Below are 7678 nucleotides of genomic sequence, written 5' to 3'. Positions count from 1 at the left end.
TTAAGACTTGATTAATTGAAATAGGTTTCATATAGACAATTGACCACCCAAGTTGACCGGTGATTCACGAACGTTAAAACTTGTAAAAACTATACGATGACATATATATGGTTATATATATAGTTAACATGATTTTATTATAAGTATGTATCTCATTAGGTATTTTAACAATGAGTTATATACATAAAAATGAGACTATTAATTTAAGAAACTCGAAAACGATATATATAACGATTATCGTTATAACAACGTCTTACTAGGTACATATGAATCATATTAAGATATTGATACACTTGGTTAATTATGTTAAATGCTAAGTAAATATATTATTAAGTTTATTAACAATGAAATACATATGTAAAAATAAGACTACTAACTTAATGATTTCGAAACGAGACATATATGTAACGATTATCGTTGTAACGACATTTAACTGTATATACATCATACTAAGATATATTATATATCATAATATCATGATAATATAACAATTTAACATCTCATTTGTTATAATAAACAATGGGTTAACAACATTCAACAAGATCGTTAACCTAAAGGTTTCAAAACAACATTTACATGTAACGACTACCGATGACTTAACGACTCAGTTAAAATGTATATACATGTAGTATTTTAATATGTATTCATACACTTTTGAAAGACTTCAAGACACTTATCAAAATACTTCTACTTAACAAAAATACTTACAATTACATCCTCGTTCATTTTCATCAACAATTCTACTCGTATGCACCCGTATTCGTACTCGTACAATACATAGCTTTTAGATGTATGTACTATTGGTATATACACTCCAATGATCAGCTCTTAGCAGCCCATGTGAGTCACCTAACACATGTGGGAACCATCATTTGGCAACTAGCATGAAATATCTCATAAAATTACAAAAATATGAGTAATCATTCATGACTTATTTACATGAAAACAAAATTACATATCCTTTATATCTAATCCATACACCAACGACCAAAAACACCTACAAACACTTTCATTCTTCAATTTTCTTCATCTAATTGATCTCTCTCAAGTTCTATCTTCAAGTTCTAAGTGTTCTTCATAAATTCTAAAAGTTCTAGTTTCATAAAATCAAGAATACTTCCAAGATTGCAAGTTTACTTCCAAGTTTTCTAAATCCATTCCAAGTAATCATCCAAGATCAAGAAACCTTTGTTACTTACAGTAGGTTATCTTTCTAATACAAGGTAATAATCATATTCAAACTTTAATTCAATTTCTATAACTATAACAATCTTATTTCGAGTGGAAATCTTACTTGAAATTGTTTTCGTGTCATGATTCTGCTTCAAGAACTTTCAAGCCATCAAATGATCCTTTGAAGCTAGATCTATTTTTCTCATTTCCAGTAGGTTTATCCAAGGAACTTGAGGTAGTAATTATGTTCATAACATCATTCGATTCATACATATAAAGCTATCTTATTCGAAGGTTTAAACTTGTAATCACTAGAACATAGTTTAGTTAATTCTAAACTTGTTCGCAAATAAAAGTTAATCCTTCTAACTTGACTTTTAAAATCAACTAAACATATGTTCTATATCTATATGATATGCTAACTTAATGATTTAAAACCTGGAAACATGAAAAACACCGTAAAACCGGATTTACGCCGTCGTAGTAACACCGCGGGCTGTTTTGGGTTAGTTAATTAAAAACTATGATAAACTTTGATTTAAAAGTTGTTATTCTGAGAAAATGATTTTTATTATGAACATGAAACTATATCCAAAAATTATGGTTAAACTCAAAGTGGAAGTATGTTTTCTAAAATGGTCATCTAGACGTCGTTCTTTCGACTGAAATGACTACCTTTACAAAAATGACTTGTAACTTATTTTTACAACTATAAACCTATACTTTTCTGTTTAGATTCATAAAATAGAGTTCAATATAAAACCATAGCAATTTGATTCACTCAAAACGGATTTAAAATAAAAAAGTTATGGGTAAGACAAGATTGGATAATTTTTCTCATTTTAGCTACGTGAAAATTGGTAACAAATCTATTCCAACCATAACTTAATCAACTTGTATTGTATATTATGTAATCTTGAGATACCATAGACACGTATACAATGTTTCGACCTATCATGTCGACACATCTATATATATTTCGGAACAACCATAGACACTCTATATGTGAATGTTGGAGTTAGCTATACAGGGTTGAGGTTGATTCCAAAATATATATAGTTTGAGTTGTGATCAATACTAAGATACATATACACTGGGTCGTGGATTGATTCAAGATAATATTTATCGATTTATTTCTGTACATCTAACTGTGGACAACTAGTTGTAGGTTACTAACGAGGACAGCTGACTTAATAAACTTAAAACATCAAAATATATTAAAAGTGTTGTAAATATATTTTGAACATACTTTGATATATATGTATATATGTATATATTGTTATAGGTTCGTGAATCAACCAGTGGCCAAGTCTTACTTCCCGACGAAGTAAAAATCTGTGAAAGTGAGTTATAGTCCCACTTTTAAAATCTAATATTTTTGGGATGAGAATACATGCAGGTTTTATAAATGATTTACAAAATAGACACAAGTACGTGAAACTACATTCTATGGTTGAATTATCAAAATCGAATATGCCCCTTTTTATTAAGTCTGGTAATCTAAGAATTAGGGAACAGACACCCTAATTGACGCGAATCCTAAAGATAGATCTATTGGGCCTAACAAACCCCATCCAAAGTACCGGATGCTTTAGTACTTCGAAATTTATATCATATCCGAAGGGTGTCCCGGAATGATGGGGATATTCTTAAATATGCATCTTGTTAATGTCGGTTACCAGGTGTTCACCATATGAATGATTTTTATCTCTATGTATGGGATGTGTATTGAAATATGAAATTTTGTGCTCTATTGTTACGATTTGATATATATATAGGTTAAACCTATAACTCACCAACATTTTTGTTGACGTTTAAAGCATGTTTATTCTCAGGTGAATACTAAGAGCTTCCGCTGTTGCATACTAAAATAAGGACAAGATTTGGAGTCCATGTTTGTATGATATTGTGTAAAAAGTGCATTCAAGAAACTGATTTCGATGTAACATATTTGTATTGTAAACCATTATGTAATGGTCGTGTGTAAACAGGATATTTTAGATTATCATTATTTGATAATCTACGTAAAGCTTTTTAAACCTTTATTTATGAAATAAAGGTTATGGTTTGTTTTAAAAATGAATGCAGTCTTTGAAAAACGTCTCATATAGAGGTCAAAACCTCGCAACGAAATCAATTAATATGGAACGTTTTTAATCAATAAGAACGGGACATTTTAGTTGGTATCCGAGCGTTGGTCTTAGAGAACCAGAAAATTTGCATTAGTGTGTCTTATCGAGTTTGTTAGGATGCATTAGTGAGTCTGGACTTCGACCGTGTTTTCTTTAAAAATGATTGCTTAACATTTTTGTTGGAAACTATATATTATTAACATGTATATATTATGTGATATATTAATCTCTTAACATGTTTGATATTGTGTGATAGATGTCTACCTCTAGCACAAATCCCATTGACTCACCTAATAATAACGAAGAGTCGAATATATATTGGACTGATTCACAAGTTCCCGAAGAGGAACCGGAAGAAGAATCAGAACCGGAAGAAGAATCAGAACCGGAAGAGGAGGAACCGGAGGAGGAAATAGAACCGGTGGGGGAAATAATAAAACGGTTAAGTAAAAGAAAATCCTCAACCAACCGACCAAGGTTAATTATGGTCAATGGTGTTTCCGCCAAGGAAGCAAAATATTGGGAGGATTACCAATTCTCCGATGAATCGGATTCCGACGAGAATTCCGATGATGTTATAGAAATTACCCCAACTGAATTTAAAAAAACAAAAGAAAATAATAAGGGAAAGGGCATAAAAATAGAGAAATCTAATTCCAACCCCGATGAACTTTCTATGTATCGTCAACCCCCGAAGTCCTTAAGTTGTAACAATGACCCGGGAACCTCTAAACCACCAGGTTTTTCTAAACCGTTGTGGAAAACGACAGCTAGTATTAGGGGAACATCATATATCCCTAGAAACTTGGCAAAACGAACCAAAACTGAAGAAGAAGAAACGAGCGAGTCAGAATAAGATAGTTGTATTCGTGTGGTGTAATATATGTAATATAGTGTGCTTATGCTTTATGATATATGTAAAAATTGCTTGTATTAATAAGTATTTTTTTATGAATCTAACTCTTGTCTATTTTACAGTTTAAAAACACAAAATGGATAGACAACCCAATATTTTAAGAGACCTACCCGGAGACATGATTGATGAAATCTTGTCTAGAGTCGGTCAGAATTCCTCGGCACAACTATTTAAGGCGAGATCAGTTTGTAAGACATTCGAAGAACGTTCCAAGAATGTCTTGGTTTATAAGAGACTTTCGTTTGAAAGATGGGGGATATCACATTGGGAAACCCATAAGTTATGATGTGTTTACTTTAACGCATATATTACGGGGAACCCAAATGCTATTTTACGCAACGGGTTAAGAAATTATTTTGACTCAATGTATTCGAATATAGGACTTCATGATTTAGAAAAAGCGGCTAACATGCAACATAAAGAAGCATGCTATGCTTACGGGTTAGTAATGTTCGCTTCTCACCAAAGTGAGAAAAAGAACATCGGGCTACAACTATTAAACAAAACGTTCCCACAAGTGACGGAGTCGGTAATTGGGGTAAGAAATGAGGTTTTTAGGTTATTACGAGACTGTTGGTCATTACGTAACCCTCGTCCCTTTGACGACGTTACAACACGCTGTCTTATCAACGGCCATAACGGTTATGTTCCACAAGACCAAGGATGGGAAGTAGTCCTAGTAAAACCAGAATGCATGACTTGTTTCTGGACGTATGAATTACGTGTCTTTATTGCCTTTGCTGAACGACTTGTGTACTAGCTAGAATTATCTTCACAACTATCTTGTATCAAAGTTATTGTGTGCTATATTTCATGCTTTATGTAAAATAAGCGGTATTGTAAGTTTGTAAAATATTGTATAAAAGTTTGAACGCGAAATATTATTATAATCAGTTTTTCATATAGAATTGTAGTAGTTGAATTGTATATTAGCTACTAAGTATGAACTTAACGGGTAGGTACTACCCGAATTTAAACTTATAAAATGCTAATATGAAGAAAAAGCTTTTATAAATGAGTTCATATTATGCTACGAAATACTAATAACTACTCTTAATATTCTGTATGATTAACTTGTTCCATTTGACTATTTTGAAGGAAATGGCACCGACTACTCGACACACCGTGAATATGAATGAAGAGGAATTCCGTAATTTTCTAGCTTCAAACATAGCCGCAGTACAGGCTGCGCTACATACCAACAATAACCTTGGATCTAGCAGTACAGAAAATCGTGTAGGATGCACCTACAAAGAATTCACTGCCTGCAAACCTTTGGAATTTGATGGAACCGAAGGACCGATCGGATTGAAACGGTGGACCGAGAAGGTCGAATCGGTGTTTGCCATAAGTAAGTGTACTGAAGAGGACAAAGTGAAGTACGCTACGCATACCTTCACAGGTTCTACGTTAACATGGTGGAATACCTATCTAGAGCAAGTGGGACAAGATGATGCTTACGCACTACCGTGGTCAGCATTCAAGCACTTGATGAACGAGAAGTACCGTCCCAGAACCGAGGTCAATAAGCTCAAGACAGAACTTAGAGGGTTACGAACCCAAGGATTTGATATTACCACGTACGAAAGACGATTCACAGAATTGTGCCTATTGTGTCCGGGAGCATTCGAAGATGAGGAAGAGAAGATCGACGCGTTTGTGAAAGGATTACCGGAAAGAATCCAAGAAGATATAAGTTCACACGAGCCCGCCTCCATACAACAGGCATGTAGAATGGTTCACAAACTAGTGAACCAGATTGAGGAAAGAATTAAAGAACAGACGGCTGAAGAGGCCAATGTGAAGCAAGTCAAAAGAAAGTGGGAGGAAAACGGTGATAAGAATCACCAATACAACAACAACAGCAATTACAATAATAATCGCAACAATTATCCCAACAATCGCAACATCAATCGCAACTACAACAAACGGCCCAACAACAACAACAACAACAACAACAACAACAATAACAACAACAACAGCAACTACAACAATCGTCCCAACAACAATAACAATTGCAACAACAATAACAATCAGAAGCAGCTATGCCAAAGGTGTGAAAAGTATCACTCAGGGTTCTGCACAAAATTTTGCAACAAGTGTAAAAGAAATGGTCATAGCGTAGCGAAGTGTGAGGTCTACGGACCAGGGGTTAACAGAACGAAAGGAACAAATGGTGTCGGAACGAGTAATGGCGGAGCAAGTAGTGTCGGAGCAAGTTATGCCAATGTAGTTTGTTATAAATGTGGAAAACTAGGCCACATTATTAGAAATTTCCCGAACCAGGAGAACACGAATGGACAAGGCCGCGGAAGAGTTTTCAATATTAATGCGGCAGAGGCACAGGAAGACCCGGAGCTTGTTACGGGTATGTTTCTTATTGACAATAAATCTGCTTACGTTTTATTTGATTTGGGTGTGGATAGAAGCTATATGAGTAGAGATTTTTGTGCTAAATTAAGTTGTCCATTGACGCCGTTGGATAGTAAATTTTTACTCGAATTAGCAAATGGTAAATTAATTTCAGCAGATAATATATGTCGGAATCGAGAAATTAAACTGGTTAGTGAAATATTTAAGATTGACTTGATACCAGTAGAGTTAGGGAGTTTTGATGTGATAATCGGTATGGACTGATTGAAAGAAGTGAAAGCAGAGATCATTTGTTACAAAAATGCAATTCGCATTATACGAGAAAAAGGAAAACCCTTAATGGTGTACGGAGAAAAGGGCAACACGAAGCTACATCTTATTAGTAATTTAAAGGCACAAAAACTAATAAGAAAAGGTTGCTATGCTGTTCTAGCACACGTCGAGAAAGTACAAACTGAAGAAAAGAGCATCAATGATGTTCCCGTCGCAAAAGAATTTCCCGATGTATTTCTGAAAGAATTACCGGGATTACCCCCACATCGATCCGTTGAATTTCAAATAGATCTTGTACCAGGAGCTGCACCAATAGCTCGTGCTCCTTACAGACTCGCACCCAGCGAGATGAAAGAACTGCAAAGCCAATTACAAGAACTTTTAGAGTGTGGTTTCATTCGACCAAGCACATCATCGTGGGGAGCTCCTGTTTTGTTTGTCAAGAAGAAAGATGGTACATTCAGGTTATGTATCGACTACCGAGAGTTGAACAAACTTACCATCAAGAACCGCTACCCACTACCGAGAATCGACGACTTATTTGATCAACTACAAGGCTCGTCTATTTATTCAAAGATTGACTTATGTTCCGGGTATCATCAAATGCGGGTGAAAGAAGATGATATTCCAAAGACTGCTTTCAGAACACGTTACGGTCATTACGAGTTTATGGTCATGCTGTTTGGTTTAACTAATGCACCAGCTATGTTCATGGACCTTATGAACCGAGTGTGTGGACCATACCTTGACAAGTTTGTCATTATTTTCATTGATGACATACTTATTTACTCAAAGAATGACCAAGAACACG

This window comes from Rutidosis leptorrhynchoides, chromosome 11, assembly GCF_046630445.1.
Source record: "Rutidosis leptorrhynchoides isolate AG116_Rl617_1_P2 chromosome 11, CSIRO_AGI_Rlap_v1, whole genome shotgun sequence".
Classification (NCBI taxonomy): domain Eukaryota; kingdom Viridiplantae; phylum Streptophyta; class Magnoliopsida; order Asterales; family Asteraceae; genus Rutidosis; species Rutidosis leptorrhynchoides.
This window is presented reverse-complemented; position numbering follows the sequence as displayed.